We start from the raw sequence: 18484 nt of genomic DNA, 5'->3' as shown, positions 1-18484 counted from the left end.
TGACCACCATGTAAGGTATTTATTTGTAACCACAGAATCATAGTACAAAACATTGAGCTTATTAAGGTGTTTGGATTGTTGTTACGCTTGAGAAACTTGTGACAAGAAATAAAAAAAACAGTGGTATTTTACTAAGTGGTGAATGAGAGTTTACTATTGTCTTTACTTGGACTGGAGTCTCCAAGTTGAAAAGTTTAAAAACTAATTTTCTCTAAATTCAAAAAGCATCCATTGTTTAAGGACTTCACCCTTTTGGAATAGACATTTTCTTAGGTTATAGTAAGAAGTTGGCTGGGCTCGGTGGCTCAGCCTGTAATCCCAGTACTTTGGGAGGCCGAGGCAAGTGGATTGCCTGAGCCCACAGGTTCAAGACCAGCCCAGGGGTCTGGTTGCACAAGGTCTCTTGTACCTCGTCTGTACAATAAATAAATTTTTTAAAAAAATTAGCCTGGTGCTGTAGCGTGCATCTGTAGTTCCAGCCACTTGGAAGGCTGAAGTGGCGGGATCACTGGAGCCCAGCAGGTTGACACTGGTGTGGCCATGAGCATGCCACTGCACTCCAGCCTGGGTGACGGAGTAAGACTCCAACTCAAAAAAAATAAAACAAAAAGAAAGAAGTTGCCCGATAGTCCTGACCTCACAGTCATCTCATCATCTATCCTAGCCTATGTGGTCAAACACACATTAGCAAATTGAGGGAATTTGCTGAGAGAAGAGTCATCGGGGGACAGGATTTATGGAAAAAGTATATTGCAAAATAAACATTCTTATTAAATTAAACTACCAAAAACTTCAGTAACAATCATTGATTTACATGCAGTTTTTAAGAAGCTTAACTGTTTCAACATGAAGTTCATGTAAATATTTTGTTGACACAATTATACAGAGCCTATTGCTAGGCACTGTGAAAAATGTATAATTGATATCACAACCAATTTCTTATATATATATATATATATATATATATATATATATAATTTCATACAAATAAATATTAAAGTAGTGGCTGATTTTTATTACATTTTAGCACAGTATTATTTGATGTAAGATATATTTTATGCTCAGATGATTGTAAATATAAATATTGCAGTAGACATTTCCAAATAGATTTTAACTTAATTGAGGCCAATTAATGATACATGTGCTTACACACTGTGGGAGATTGTAAAGACATAATTACAACGTATCATTCCCATTGTAGACTGAAAAAAACAAGCAATTTACATGTCTATCAGTAGGTAAATTATTAAAGTAGAGGAAAACAAACAATTTGCTAAAGATAAGGAAAGATGTGCTTGTCCTGGTAAAAAATAATAATTGCCAAAATATTTGGTCCCGTTGAAGACAATTTTCAAAACATTGTGTTTTGCTTTTGGATGTATACACACGTGTGTGTGTGTGTGTGTGTGTGTGTGTGTGTTTGTACAATATTGTTGGGAAAATCATTTGTAAAATGCTGGCAGTAACTGCCTTTGGGGAAGGAGTCACAGGACATCAGGGTGGTGGGGTTGGTTATGAGGGAGACGCTCCTGTCTACCCTCTCCTTCTCCGTAATTTGATTGTTTTAACCAATTATTTCAGCCATTGCTTCATCAGTGACTCAAGGGACTGCACTGGTCGCCTTCCCTCTCCCACTCCACAACAACCATCCCACCTCACCACCTGTCCCTGCCCATCTCTCACACAATTCACGTGTACGGTCCCAAGCGAGAGAGAACATGAATCGTCTCAAGACCAACCTTCCCATGTCTTAGTCACAACGCAGGTCTGCTTTTAATATGTAACTATTAATTCTCTGTGTAGGAGTTGGCCCTTAACTTCCACCATAATATAAAGTAGCACATTCTCTCTCCAAGGTACAGTCCTGGGTCTTGGCAATTTGTAGATTAGACAGTAGAGACTTGATATATCAAGTCCTTGACCAATCTCTTAATTATTTACCACGTCAAAGATTCTTTAATGTTGTGGTTTTATTGCACCCTTGTGAACCATTTGCTAAAAAGCAATTTGCTGTTCTGAAGATAAATTAGCTTTATTACTTCCCGTTCATGTACACTGAAAAGAACTGTGGACTGCCATTTTCACCAACCCATCTCCCATCCTTAGCGTCAATGCACCTATTAAATCTAAAAGCCTTTATTTTTCACCTCATAAAAAGGTAGAGTTAGGTCATTTATCCTGATTAAGAACACAAAATATTTTTTTGCTCGTGTATCCAGCAGATTTCCTGATTTTTGTTTCCATAAAGTTAATCATGTAAAACCAACAAGGGAAGAAACATACTGAGTGCTTTTTCAGTGTATTGAAATAACATTTTAACTTACTTTTTATGCATGCAGAAGATAAGAGTTTGAGATTTAGTACTGTACTAAATTTCCAGAGATAGAATGGTGCATGGAATTATTGAAACACTTGATTTCAATAAGAAAAGAAGACAGGGATGGATAAAAGAACATTCCTCTTACCTTAAATAACTTTGATGTGTTTTAGAACCATGAAATGAGCCACTAAGTTATGTGTAGTGTGATATCAGCATGTTCAGTGACAGAATTAGTAAAGTACAGAATGGACTTTGTAAAGATTTTCAGGGTACTTAACCAACTGCTTGATTATAGTAAAAAAAGGACTAGATCAAGAGTAATATAAATATTTTTAATAAAAAAATATTTTAAATGATTATATAGTTATACTGCTGAAAAGGAGAGCTAAACATCTGAGATTTTGCTATAAACTAGAAAAGTTTATTATGTTCTATATTCATTTTCTTTTCATTCATTATATATGCTTCTCTTTTTTTTTGAGTCAGCGTCTCACTCCATTGCACAGGCTAGAGTGCAATGGCACGCTCACAGCAACTGCAGCCTTGACCTACGGGTTCAGGTGATCCTTCTGCCTCAGCGTTCCAAGTAGCTGGAACTACAGGCGTTGAATATACTTTTTGTAATTAGTAATGTGACATTGTTAAGCTGTATTAAGTTTTTAATACTACCCCACCAGACATGTCAGACACATACTTTATTTACTTTGTTAGAATGAATCTGACTAATATGTATCATGACCCTCACTGGGAAAATACACAAACACACGCAAGCACATGCACATATAAATCAAGGCTCAGAGAAGTTCAATAACTTGAACAAGGTCACACAGCAAGTAGCTGAAATATAGTAGTCTCCCTTTCTGCACTTGCACTTTGATCTGTTGGCATCTGTAATCAAAAAATAGGTGAATACAGTACAACCAGGTATTTTGAGAGAGAGAAAGAGAGGGAGAGGCCGCATTCACATATATTTTATTATAGTATGTTCTTATAATTGTTCTCCTTTCTTATCAGTTATTGTTCATCTCTTACCATGCCGAATGTCTAAATTAAACTTTATTCTAGTTATGTACATATAGGAAGAAACAAAGTGTATGTAAGGTTTGGTACCATCTACGGTTTTAGGCAACCACTTGGGAGTATCTCCCATGGATATGTGGTGATGACTGTATCTGAAATACAAACTAAAATTTGTCTGACTGCACAAACCATCTTCTTATGATCTTCACAGGAGTGTCTACTTTATGATTTCGTGCTCAGATGTAACGGCATATAAAATATAAATATGTACATGCAATAGAATGTAGCTAAATATATATTCAATAATTAGAATAAAGTTATAAACTGTAAATATTCATACTAATCGTAGGAGTTAAATCTGTAATAATGCAAGCATCTTTATAGCTCTGCTCAATGGACCTGTGACTAGAGCTCTATGATACTCTTAGAGTAAATGTGTTGTCTTTTCCTTGCCCCAGCTTTGGTATGGGAGTTTGAACACTCTGCCAAGGTGGAGAGCTGATTTTTGAATGACTCCAGAGCCCGGGTTAGACAGACATCTATGGATGGGGTCTGATTAGGATGTCCTTACCCTTAACATCCTTATTCCAGTAGTCCATAGCATCAGTTTCTACCCTAGTTCCCAAGCACCTGAACTTGTGACTTTCAGCTTCACAAAATTGGAAGTAGAGAATTTTTTAAAAAACAGTTTTGTCTATATATTGATGTTATTATTCACAGCTGAATTGGTGGGGGGTGCGTTTAAGGTTTTGGGGATCTGGTAATTCTTAGTTCTCACTAAATGAAGGGAAAAGCCTCAGAAATACTGTTCGGCTTCCGATTTTTAATTCAGAAAGTTATTAGGGTCTTTAAATTATTCAATTTCCATGCACTCATAAGAATTTTACAAAAGCCATCATAAGCGTGCATAATCATTTAAGGTATCTTCTAGCGACTACAAAAAAATGGCTACCGTCTCTTATTTCTGAGACAAAGCGCATATTCTCAAAATAATTGTTATGTTCTTGACCTGAATGAAAGTCTAGGCTGGGTGCAGTGGCTTAAGTCTGTAATCTCAGTACTTTGGGAAGCCGAGACGAGAAAATTGCCGGAGTCCAGGAGTTCAAGACCAGCCTGGGTGACTTGGTGAGACCTTGTCTCTGCAATAAATCAAAAAATTTAGCCGAACGTGGTGGCTCATGCCTGTGGTTCCAGCTCATGGAAGACTGAGGTGGAAGGATCGTCCTTAGCCCGGCAGGCCAAGGCTGCGGTGGCTGTGATCGCGCCCCACTGCACTCTATCTAGCTTGGGCAACAGAGTGAGACGCTGACTCAAAAAAAACAAACAAAACAATTAATTGCACGCTAAGAAGATGTTCCTCGTCCCCAGGGTAGCTCCACCTCGAATGTCCTTCGGGCTGCAAAGGGAGTATGAGTAAGTAGTGATGGAACAAGGAACCTGCTCCAGTCTGAAGACTCCAGAAATTACCCTCCTCAAGAAGATGGCTGCAGAATTCTTTTGAAAAAGAGAAAAAGAGAGAGGGGGGAAGCTTCTGTCTCTCAGTGACCATTTCCTATTGTATCATAAACCCGACAAGAATCCTCTATTCCTAGAATTGTCCATTTGACACATTTTATTAACACAAAGTGTTCTATTTTAAGCTGGCACACAGAGACCTTGTTCCTGCTTATGTGTGCATTCTAGAGTAATGCCACACTTAGACATATTGTACAGTAGAATTATTTCCTCTTATTTGTAGGACTAAAAATAGGTCTTTCTTGATGGAAAGGGTGTGATATAAAGACCAGAGTGCTACTAAATATTCGTAAGAATTTGAAATTTACTCAGTAGAGTTGAGTCTTTCAAAACTCATATCTCTCTGGCAGCTTCTGCAAGCAAGGGCATCTTCTGGGTACTTGATACTGAAAGGCAGAGAAGACAGCCTCTTTCCTCACAAGAAGCTATTAAGTCTGGTGCAGTAAACAAACAAACAACAAACAAAAAACAATAACAGCAAAGCCATTTCCCACCAAGAAAAGTAAACCCTTTAATAGAGATATGTCCTTAGTGCTATAGAACCACAAAAGGAAAAGCCTGTTGCTTTTTCCTGGACAGGAACAGAGCAGTGATCTTAGGGATTTTTGTTCTGTTTTTTTTTTTTTTTTTTTTTTTTTACGGTTTCTCTTTAAAACAGAATGTTTAAAGCATTTGAAATATTGTGAGGAGGAAAGGCCAGGTACGCTAGGCAAGAAACATCTAAAATGCACCAAGCCTGGAGTAACGCAACCCACGTGGGAGGCAAGGACATCACTAGACAGAAATAGAGGGGACATAAGCTGGGGGCTGCAGGTCGGATTGAAAAGGAAAGGGAGGCCCAGATCAAGCAAAAAAATGTGGTTTTTAAAAATCTTCTTTCTTTGAATAGCTTTAGAGGTTCCAATGGTTTTTGGTGACATGGCTGCTTTGTCTAGCGGTGAAGAAGTCTAGGCTTTAGAAGTACCCATCACAGCCGGGCTCGGTGGCTGAGCCTGTCATCCCGCGCCTTTGGGAGGCTGAGTTGAGTGGATTGCCTGAGCCCGCGGGTTCGAGACCCACCTGGGCAGCGAGACCTCATCTCTACAATAAATAAATCAATAAATCAGCCGGGCGTGGTAGCGCATGCCTGTAATTCTGGCTACTGGGAAGGCTGAGGCGGAAGGATCGCCAGAGCCCAGCAGGCGAGGCTGCGGTGGCCAGGAGCGGCCACTGCGCTCCAGTCTGGGCGACAGAGTGAGACTCCAACTCAAAAATAAAAAAAAAAAAAGTACCATCACACCCACCGGTGTACATTGTACCCAGCAGGTAACTTTGCATTTTCCTCCTCACCCTTCTGAGTCTCCCATATCCATCACCCATCCTCTGCGCCTTTGCGTTCTTTGTTTATCTCCCACTTATAAGTGAGGACATGCGGGATTTGTTTTTTTTTGTTGTTGTTCCTTCGTTACCTCACTTGAGATAACGGTCTCCAATTCCATCCAAGTTGCTACAAGAGACATTATTTTGTTGTTTCTTATGGTTGAATGCTATTTCATGGTATATATAAACCACATTGCTCAAGAGGTTGCTCTACACTCTGTCTCTTTCCAAAGCAGTAAAAAGCATTAGACAAGGATGAAATGATCAGATTTGCATTTTAGAGAAGTTGGACAGTATTTATTTATTTTATATCAGTAGCTTTAGGGGGTACAAATGACTTTTGGTTACATGGCTGCATTGTATAGTGGCAAAGGAGCCTGGGCTGGACATGTACCCTCCGCCTCACCTGTTCACATTGTACCCAATAGGTGGCTTTTCTTTTCTTTTCTTGTTTAAGTTTATCATTGTATTCTTTCTTTTTTTTAATTTGAAAGATGTGGGGTACAATTCAGGATTAGGTATGCAAGTGGGCATCATACAGGTAAAGTTTGGGCCTCCCTTTGGTCCCCACTTTGTCCAGTTTGAGATCAGGTACCCTTACTAATGTTGTGTGCTACTCCCCTCACTACCCTGACAGTTTCCCACTACTGCCAATCCCTTTCTTATAGTATGGTAAAGTTTCAGGGTCTACTTATGAGTGAGAATATGTGGTACTCTGTTTTTTGTTTCTGTGATAGTTCCCTGAGTATGATCGACTCTAAATCCATCCAAGTTGCTGCAAAGTCCACATGTTTGTCTTTCTTTATGGGTGTGTAATATTTCATTATGTATGTGTACCACTTTTTTTTTAATCCAGTCCAGTTTCGATAGGCAGCATGGTTGGTTCCATGTTTGGGGCTATTGTGAATAGCGCTGTAATAAACCTGCATGTGCAGGTATCTTTTTTGTGAATGATTTGAGTTTTTCCAGGTATATTCTCAATAAGAGGATTGCTGGATCACGTGGAATGTCAATTTTTAGTTCTTTTAGAAATCATCACACTGTTTTTCATAGAGGTTGGACTAATTTCCATTCCCTCCAGCAGTGTAGAAGCATTTCCTTTTTTCACATTCACGCCAGCATCTGTTGTTTTTTATTTTATTAATGATGGCCATTCTTACTGGGTTTTGATTTACATTTCTTTGATGATTAGTGAGGCTGAGCATTTTTTCATGTATCTTTTGGCTGCTAGTATGTGTCTTCTTTTGAAAAGCGCCTATTCATATCTTTTGCTCACTTTTTTTTGGAATTGGAGTCTTACTGTATTGCAGTGGCACACTCATGGCCACCGTAGCATGAACCTCTGGGCTCCAGTGATCCCTCCACCTCAGCCTTCCAAGTAGCCGGAACTACAGGTACATGCTACCATGCCTGGCTAATTTTTTATTTATTGTAGAGATGATTTCTCACCAAGTTGCCCAGATTGATCTCGAACCTGTGGGCTCAAGCAATCCATTCGCCTTGCTTCCCAAAGTGCTGGATTTACAGGTTGAACCACCCAGCTCAGACTTTTTAGTGGGGATGTTTGCTTTTTCCTTTGGGCACGTTAGAGTTCCTTGTAGATCCTGGATGTCAGGGCTTTGTCAGATAAACATTTGACAAATATTTTGACCCATTTTGTGAGCTGTCTCCTTACTCTCCTGATGGTTTCTTTTGCTTTGCCGAAGGATTTAAGTTTAATGGGGTCCCACTTGTCTATCTTGTCTCTTATGGCATGGACATCTGGGATTTTGATCAGGAATTAGTTGCCTACTTCCATTCCCATAGGGCATCTCCTGAATTTTCTAAGATTCTTATAGTTTGAGGTTTTACATTTAGGTCTTTAATCCATTTAGAGTTGATTTTTGCATATGATAATAGGGAGGGGTCCTGTTTTAGCCTTCTGCATGTAGTCAGCCAGTTTTCCTGGCACCATTTACTGATGTGTTCTCCTCTCCCCAGTGGTTGTTGGTGGAAGTTTTGTTGAAGATGAGTTAGTTGAGAAATTAAGGTTTTGCTTCCAGAATCTCAGTCTTTTTCCATTGGTCTATATGCCTATTTTGTGCCAATACCAGGCTGTTTTGATATTGTAGCCTTATAGTAAAATTTAAAGTGTGGAAGTGTGATACCTCTCACTTTATTTCTTCTACTGAGAATTGTTTTGGCTATTTTTGGTCATTTATGTTTCCATATGAATTTCTCTCTTGTCATTTCCAGGTCTTGCGAATGTTGAATCAGCCCTGCATCCTGGAGATGAAGCCTACTTGGTCATGGTGGATGATTTTTGAGATGTGTTGTTGGGTCCCATTTGCTATAATCTTGCTGAGAATTTTGATATCTATGTTTATTGGATATATTGGCCTGTAGTTCCCTTTTTTTGTTGGATCTTTACCCAGTTTGGGTATCAGTGTGATGTTAGCTTTGCAAAATGATTTGGGGAGAATTCTGTCTTTCTCAATTGCCTGGAATACTTTCAATAGGATTGATATCAGCTCCTCCTTGCATGTTTTGTAGAATTCCACTGTGAAGCCATCTGGTCCAGGACTTGTTTTGCAGGTAGTTTTCTTTTGACAGAGTCAATTTACTGGACTGTTATTGGACTATTTAGCGTCTGACTGTCTTCTTTTTTCAACTTTTGGAGGTTGTGTGATGTCAGAAAGTCCTGCATTTCATTTAGGTTATCTAGTTTGTTTCCATACAGGTGTGCATAGTAATCTTTGGTAATCTTTTGTGGGTTTTTTTGGGGGGAGGGGGTCAGTTGTGATTTGCTCTTTTGCATTTCTGATTGTGTTTATTTGTGCTTTTCTCTCTTTTTCTTGGTCAGTCTAGCTAGGGGTCCATCAATCTTGTTTATTCTTTCAAAGAACCAGCTTTTTGCTTTGTTGATTTTTTTCTATAATATATTAGTTCTCTGTATCCCGTATTTGGGCTTTTACTTTGGTGATCTGGATTCTTCTGCAAAGTTAGAATTTTGGTGGTCTTGCTTTTCCAACTTCCTTAGATGATTTATTAGGGTGTTACTTGTGATCTTTCTATTTTCTTGATGTGTGTTTGTAGAGATACAAATTCCTCTCTCAGAACTGTTTTCATGGCATCCCAGAGGTTTTGGCAAGATGTTTTTCTTCATCTTCATTTGTTTCCAAGAATCCTTTAATTTCTGGTTTGATGTCTGTGTGGACTCAGGAGCCGTTTAGCATCATGTTGTTTAGTGTCCATGTCTTTGGAAGTTTGGGGGAAATTTTGTTGGTGTTGATATTTGTTTTCATTTCACTGTGGACTGAGAAGGTGCATGGCCACATTCCAATCTTATGAAATTTGTTTATGCTTGATTTATGGCCAAGGATGTGACCTATCTTGGATTATGTTCCACATGGTGATGAGTAGAATGTATATTCTATGGTTGCTGGGTGGAGTGATCTGTAGGTATCTATTAAGTTCATTTGGTGAAGTGTCAAGTTGAGGTTCTGGATCTTTTTGTTAATTATTTGTCTCAATGCTCTATCTAGAGTTGTTAGTGGGGTATTTAAGTCCCCTGCTATTATAGTGTTAGAGTCAATATCTTTTTTTAGTTTACTTAGTAGTTACTTTATAAATGCTGGTGCTCCTGTGTTGGCACATATATGTTTAGGATGGATATTTATTGATGTTGGAATGTCATTATGGAGTGTCTTTCTGTCTCTTTTTTACATTTTTGATAGCTTAAGGGTTGCTTTGTCTGATATTGAGATCATGACTCCTGCCTTCTTTTGTTATTTGTTCACCTAGAAATTCATTTTCCATCCTCTAACTTTGAGTCTGTGTGTGACCCTTGTGGTAAGATGAGTTTCCTGGATGCAGCAAAGTATTGGATTGTGTTTTTTTATCCAGTTTGCCAATCTGTGTCTTTTCAGTGGAGTGTTTAGTCCATTCACATTCAAGCTGATTATTGAAATGTGAGTGTTTATCTCTGTCATGAGGTTCTTATAAAGATTTTCTTTGTTTTCTTTAACTTTTGGATAGATGTATGTGTGTGTTTTCAAGTTCTGCAATCGTGATATACTCTCTGTTGATTCTGTATTCTACTGTTCTCTTGGGAAGTGCGTGGGCATTATTTATTTTTTCTTTCTTCTGTGCTTAATACTTTTTAAAGTATTTCCTGTAGAACTTGTCTGGAAACTGCATAATCTTAGAGATTGAACATCTGGGAAGGATCTTAATTCTCCATCTCTGACAAAGCTGAGCTTGACTGGGTAGGAAATTCTTGATTGAAATATTTATCTTTGAGGACTTTGAAAATTGGACACTAATCCCTTGTAGTTTGTAGTGTTTCTGCTGATAGGTCTGCTGCTATTCTGATTGATCTTCCCTGGTAGGTTACCTGAACTTTCTCTCTTGCTGCCTTTATAATTTTTTCTTCTGTACCTACTTTGTGATGACAAATTTCTATGTTTCTAGGGGTTGGTCTTTTCATGTGATGCCTTGTGGGGGTTCTCTGTAACCCTTGGGCTGGATTATCACATCTATGGTGAGATGGGGAAAGTTTTCTTGGATAAACTCCTAGAATACTTGCTCCAAGGTATTCTCTGACAATCTCCCCAGAATGCAGCCCAGGGAAGGAGGAAGGGGTGGTAGGGGTGGGTGGGACTTCAGTCCTCCTCTCCCATTCTCATATGGTCAGGGTGATCTCCTCTGTTAGGGAGGTGCAAAATTGTCTCCTCCCCAGGTACTTGTAGGGGGGATTGCTCCAGCCAGGCTTATCCTGGAGTAGAGTCCTCTTGTCATGGCTGACATCCAGGCTCTGCCTGAGGTTGTCCCTCTCAGTAATGACCTAGTCATGTGGGTCTGACATGCAGAGGATTGCTGGGGAGGATGGGATCAGGTAAGCCCCAGACTCACCACTGATCTCTTCAGGTATCTTCCTCATCCTTTTCTGGCCATGTCCTTTTTCCCACAGCCAAATCTGGGTAGGGGGTGGGGCACTTGAGACTCAGCACTATGCCTCCAAAGTTTGAGCTTTGGGGATATTTCCTCTGGGTCATAATCAACTCCTGAGCTGTTAACCCACCAGTCACAGAGATCAGGCCTTTTGCTCCATGTTGAGCAAGGCAGAGCACTTCCCTGCCCAGTTTTCAAGATGGTGGCAGGGTGCCTCTTTTGTCTTCTCCAGTGGGAGTCTGCCTCTGGCTCCCTTACTGTGTTCCCTTAGCAGCAGCCTTTGTTGCCTGTGTCCAGCCAGGTGCTGTGTGGCGAAGCAGGGCCTAGAGCCCGCAGTCACTCCTGGCAGCTTCTTCCTGGAAAGGGTTTTGCTGATTTTAAAAAACGGGGCTCTGCTTCTGTGCCCCAGGAAGTGTGAGGTTCCAAGCAGAGCAACTGTGGCACCAACCACTTCACCAGGAGAGCCCTGACCATTCACTCCCGAGTTCCCACTGTGTCAGCCACTCACATACCTACTTAATCACAGACACTTACACAAAATTATCCATACACTCATTCAGTCACTCACACAGGGCTCACATAGTCCAAGTGGCTCCACTGCCATCTTCTCAAAGCCTCCTAGGTGACTTTTCATTCCCATTCCTCTTTCCACCCGCCACCTTCTGAGTTTTCAATGTCCATTGTATGATTCTATGTGCCTTGGCAGATCCTTGGTTTAGCTTCCACTTATAAGTGAGAACACACAACATTTGGTTTTCCATTTCTGTATCACTTCACTTAAGATGGTGCTCTCTGGTTCCATCCAAGTTGCAGCAAATGACATTATTTTATTTTTTTATGACTGAAGAGTATTCCATGGTATATACATACCACATTTTCATTATCCACTGATCGGTTAATGGGCATTTAAGTTGATTCCACATCTTTGCAATTGTGACAGTGACTTGTGCTGCAATAAACATATGAATGCCAGTGTCTTTTTTTGTATAATAGCCTCTGTTTCTTTGAGTAGATACCAAATAGTGAGATTGCTTGCTCAAATGGTAGATACTTTTAGTTCTTTGCGAAATCTCCATACTAACTTCCATAGAGGTTGTTTTAAGTTGCACTCCCACCAAAAATATGTGTGTTCCCTTTTCACTGTATCCATACCATCTTTTTTTTTTAATGGCCATTCTGACTGGTGTAAGGTAGTAGTTCATTGTAATTTTAATTTCCCTAATGCTTAGTGATGTTGAGAATTTTTTCATAAGTTTGTTGTCCATTTGTATATCTTCTTTTGAGAGATGTCTGTTCTTATTTGCCCTCTTTTTAATTAGGTTATTTTTTTCTTATTGATTTGTTTTAGTTCATTGTAGCTGTTGGACACCAGTCTTTAATCAGATATATAACTTGTGAATATCTTCTCCCATTCTGTAGATTGCCTGTTTACTCTGTTGATAATTTATTTTGCTGTGAAGCTTTTTAGTTTAATTAAGTCCCACGTGTTTATTTTTGGTTTTTGTTGCTTTTACTTTTGGGGTCTTAACCATAAGTCATTTCCCTAGTCCAATGTCCAAAAGAGTTTTTCTTAGGTTTTCTTCAAGGATTCTTATGGTTTGAGGTCTGAAATGTAAGTCTTTAATCCATCTTGAGGTAATTTTTTTATATGGTGAGAGATAAGAATCAAGTTTCTTTCTTTTTTTTTTTTTTTGTTCTTGCATGTAGCTATCCAGTTTCCCCTGCACCATCTGTTGAATAGTGTCCTTTCCCCAGTGTATGTTTTTGTCTGCTTTGTCAAAGATCTGTTGGTTATTTGTGAATTCTCTGTTCTGTACCATTGGTCAGTGTGTCTACTCTTGTAGCACCATGCTGTTTTTTTTATTACAGCCTTGTAGTATAATTTGAAATCAGGTAATGTGATGCCTCTAGCTTTTTTCTTTTTGCTTAGGGTTGCTTTGGCTATTCTGGTTCTTTTTGGTTCCTTGTAAATTTTAGAACTGGTTTTTCTAATTCTGTGAAACATGACATTGGTAGTTTGATAAGGATTTCATTCAATTTGTAAAATATTTTGGGTAATATCGTCATTTAAACAATGTTGATTCTTCCAATCCATGAATATGAGATGTTTTTCCCTTTGTTTGTGTCCTCTACAATTTCTTTCATCAGTGTTTTGCAGTTCTCCTTGTAGATATCTTTCACCTTTTTTGGTTAAATACATTCCTAAGTATTTTAGCTTTTGGACAGTTATTGCAAATGCAATTGAGTTCTTGATTTGATTCTCAGCTTGGTCACTATTGGTGTATAGCAGTGCTACTGATTTGTGTGTGTTGATTTTTTATACTGAATCTTTACCAAACTCATCTATCAAGTTCAGGAGGATTTTGGAGAAGTCTTTAGGATTCTCCAGGTATAAGATCATATTGTTGGCATATAGAGATAGTTTGATTTCTTTTTCTTCAATTTGGGTAACCTTTATTTCTTGCCTGATTGCTCTGGCCAATCAGGCAATATTTTATTGGATATTATGTTGAATATTTCTAGGACACATTGGCAGTGGACTATGGGTAGGTTATAGGCAAGGGCATGCTCTTAGAAGGTAATCTGTAGTGGTCAAGGAAGAGTTTTAAGAGCTAAGCTCAACACCAGGTTAAGCCAATACTTACTGGATAGATAAAGATGAATGCCCCAAATATAAGTGAAATGAAAGAGTCACAAAAGAAGAAAAGAAAGTGATGGAAGTCAAGGAATGAGAGGAATATTGTTGGTAAGTGCCAGTAAGAGGTCAAATTAGATGAAATTGGACAGACATTTGCTTATTGTTGGAGGAATTTCAATGAAAAGGTGAAAAGGAAGCCTGAATATTGTGGGCACTGTGGGTGTTACAAATGTAATCATATGAATAAGACAGACAAAAATGTTTGACTTGCATTCTAATCTTGGCCCTGGTATATAATAGTTGATTTTGTCTATCCAATTGCAAGTGTGGCTAAATTAGAACATTCTAACATTCCTGCTAGGCAGAAAGAGGTATTGTTAATATTTGGTACTGTGACAACCGTGGAATTCACCCAAAAAGGCAAATATTTTCTAAGTAAGTGTTGCAGAAGTATTCTAGTATGTTTGAGCTTGGGATCTGTGAACAGATTCCCTAAATTTACATTCAGTTTCTGACACTTGCCAATAATGTTACTTTGGGCAAATAACTTAATCTTTTCTAGCCTCTTTTCCCAGAGTTATTTTAAAGAAATATTTATCTCAGGTATTGGTGTGAGATTTAAAAACATAAATTGGTGATAGTAGTTATTGTTATGGGATTATAATTTAAATCTCTTGCACCTAACACATGCTGTCTTTTCATGTTCCAGTATTTCAATGGGGGATTTCTTGGCTTTGGTTGGAATCACCATCCAGATTAAACTCCTGTCCTGAATCCTTTCAAACACACTTCTAATTGCCTTTTTGGCATTTTTATTTGGATGTACAGTATTTGGGGTTTTTTTTTAGGGTTATCAGAATAAAGTACCATAAAGTGGGAGGCTTAAACAAGAGACATTTATTTTCTTACAATTCTGGAGACTGGATGTCTGAAATCAAGGTGTTGGTAGTATGGTTTCTTCTGCTACGTTTCTCTTTGGCTTGTAAATAATTGTCTTCTCCTTCTGTCTTTTCTCTTTCTATATGTGCTTGTATCCTAATCTCTTCTTATAAAGACACCAGTCAGATTGGATTAGGCCATCCTAATGACCTCATTTTAACTTAACTACCTTTCAAATGCCTTATCTCCAAATATAGTCACATTCTGATGTATTAGAGGTTAGGATTTGGGGTGGGGGGGCACAATTCAGCCCATAACGCTAGATACCCATTTAGCAAATTAAATGTAATTGATTCCTCCCAAGTCGTCTCTCCTCTAATAACAACATTCATCAAAGTCCATTTTCCAGATTTTGAGACACTTTGGTTCATCTTTGATGTCTCTTTCTCTTGTGTGCTTACATCAGGTTAACTGTAACATTTTCTTGATTCTATTGCCATGCTATTCATTACTGGCTTCACTTAACCATCAGGGAAATATCCACTTAACTCATGGGAATGGTTGACACTTCTCTCTTGGATTATTGCATCAGTGTCCTGTTTGCTCTGTCTTTCCCTGGTTTCTCTGAGTCTGATCTATACCCTGCCTCTCAGTTAAGCGTCTTAACGCACCCTCTGTCTGCCAAACACCATCTATTTGTAAATATATTCCTAGGGATGGAGATCTCTGCCCAATCACTTCCCTGTCATCCTATCTTACATTCTTCTACAGTCATGATTGGGCAAGAACAGTGGTGGACTGGGGATAGAAGTCGGCAAGATGATTTCTATCCCAATGGTAGGTTATCCTTGTCATCGCTGTGTCTCCAAGCACCATCCTGACCACCCTATTACCTCACAAAAGGCAGCTGTGAAACTCTCACCAGTGTAATGAATGGGGTTTGGTCATCTCAGGGAAACTAGAAAATAGATGAATAGAAGACACTATATAAGCCGGTGGCTCAGCCTGTCATCCCATGCCTTTGGGTTACTGAGGTGAGTGGATGACCTGAGCCCGCGAGTTCAAGACCCTGGGCAGCGAGACCTCATCTCTACAATAAATCAAAAAATCAGCTGGGCGTGGTTGCGCATGCCTGTAATTCTGGCTACTCAGAAGGCTGAGGTGGAAGGATTGCCGGAGCCCAGCAGGTCGAGGCTGCAGTGGCCGGGAGCGGCCACTGCACTCCAGTCTGGGCGACCAAGTGAGACTCCAACTCAAAAAAAAAAAAAAAAAGAAGACAATATATATATAAAAGTTGCATAAATTAGGGGGAAAATAAGAAGGGATATTTAATACACTATTAATAATGGTTCCTGGGTGGAAATGGAAATTGGGCATGGGTTTGACTAGAAAGAGAAGACTTTCACTTTATACTTGCTGTAAGTTATTTTTTTGTTTTAATTTTCAATATTTTTCTGATAAAAAAATCTTTAAAATGTGGGTTATTTATGTCAGTATATCATGAGAAGATCATAGAGTGACCATCGAAAGCATGAAAGCCAACAATCACACACTTGGGAGTTCAGCACACCCTCGCCGAAATACTCAATTTAGTCATTTTGTCCTTACGCAACTCACTTAAAATGTTTGAGGCCCATTTCATTCTTTAAGATGAGAAAAACGCTAGCAAAATTCCACAGCTCTTTTAAAATTAGAAATAAATTATGTATTTTTGAATAGCCTGGACAACATAGAGTCGAAACATAGCAAATGGTAGATGATAAAACTGGAAATCGCAGCACTGGAAGTCATAGAACAATTTAGCCTACTACCTACTATTGCTGTATTCCCTACTTTTCTGCCTGCCAACTTCCAAGTCTAGGAAGGTTTTTTGTTTTCTGAGTAGTCGCTTCTGCAGGGAATTTGAATCCCAAGGATGTGGTGGCATTTTTATTTTTACAAATATATTTATCAGCTATGTGTGTAGCTGTGAAAACAAAGTAAAGCGGAGAGGGAGAAATGTCCTTTAAATGACAGCTTCCCTAGAGAAAATGACAAGCTCCTGGTTGGTAAATAAATTATGTTTATATATTTGTATGTTCATGTCAGTTCTGTTACTATTTTCAAGCTGGCACTTGGGGGTTCACAGCTTTCATTTTATTACAGTCACTTTATATCTAAAAATATAAAACCTAGGAAAAAGAATGTCCCAAGTGGTGTGCTAAGCCAGTATTCAGAAACTTTTGTCTGTGTTCTTTGACTATTTTCAATGAAAAATAAACTGAAAAAAAATTAGAAGAACTTTTAAATGGATAAAATTTAATTAAAACTTATTTTTACTCTCTTGAGTATGTTTTGTCCTGAGAAAAGAACTAAACTAGAAAACTATACAAATAGTAAAGCAATTTTTTAAATTCCTATAAATTCCTGAGTTAGGAAAACAGATACATGTATGCATACACCAATGGAACATTTCATAAATCATTTAAGAACAAAAGAATAGACACTCTATTTTTAGCCTTAACTATTTTTACATTTTTAGTACTATAGCTATTTGGGGCGATGGGTGGTCTAACTCAATAAGAATTACCCAATAAAATTGAAAAAACACCTTCCCTGTCATATGCTCAGGTATTTGGACATACTTGACACAAGCATACAAGAACATTGTTAATCAGAGCATTTAGTTTAGTTGGTTTTTTTTTCCTCCCCATTTGTTCCTTCAAATTCACTCTCTGCCCTTCTCTGTCCTGAGGTGTCAGCATTTTGGGAGATTGAGGCTTGGGGTCACACCAATGGCCTTTATTTTTCCTCCAACTTCTATTGGGGTTGAGGCTATCAGAGGTACCAGTAGAAGACTGTAGGGCAAAAGAAAAGTTTGGAATATTAGTTCCCTAGTTTCTTCCAGGGCAAGTCTCTGTGATCTTCTACTAAAGGCCAAAACTCCATCAGGTAACTCTTCATACAGCTGCATCTTGCAGCATCGAAATCTATTGGGTTAAAAAGTTAGTGATTTTCCATACTGCAGAATATTGCACTGTCCTTTGATGGTTTCCTACATTCTGTTATCTCCTGAGAAACTGTTCCATTATTTACAAATAAGTATAACCCATTCAAATTTAACTGTGTCCTACCTAACCCTGTCCAAACTTTGGTACAGGTTATAACAGCAAAATTTTGGAAACAACTTAGACCATTAAATATGAGTAGCTATAATACGTTGTCACATAAATAATATATAGTGCAATAGAATATTCTAAGCACACAAATGAATAAAGTAGATCTACATAGATCAGCATGGATGAATCACCTCATATGTTAAATAATAAAAGTGAATAGCAGAGTGTTGTATGTAATATGATAATACTCATACAAATTATATAAGCACAGGCAAACTGATGTCAGGGCATTTATGTACATGTTTACATAAAGGGCGAACTGGAAAAACACACGTCGACTCATGATAGATATCTTGGAAGGATCATTTCAGGTGGTTGATAAAGGAGACTGTGTCAATTACAAAAAAAAAAAAAAGAATACGGTTACCTATAGGGAAAACTGAAAAATAATCTTAAAAACTTTTCTCGCCGGGCTTGGTGGCTCAGCCTGTAATCCCACGCCTTGGGAGGTTGAGGTGAGTGGATTGCCTGAGCCCGCAGGCTCGAGATCCGCCTGTGCAACTTGGTGAGACCTCATCTCTACAATAAATCAAAAATTAGCCAGGTGTGGTAGTGCACACTTGTAGTTCCAGCTACTTGGAAGGCTGAGGCGGAAGGATCGCTGGAACTCAGCAGGTCGAGGCTGCGGTGGCCGGGAGCAGCCACTGCACTCCAGTCTGGGTG

This window comes from Carlito syrichta, unplaced genomic scaffold, assembly GCF_000164805.1.
Source record: "Carlito syrichta isolate Samal-C Ts95f unplaced genomic scaffold, Tarsius_syrichta-2.0.1 Scaffold303127, whole genome shotgun sequence".
In the NCBI taxonomy this organism is placed as follows: Eukaryota; Metazoa; Chordata; class Mammalia; order Primates; family Tarsiidae; genus Carlito; species Carlito syrichta.
Note: the sequence above shows the minus strand (reverse complement) of the source record.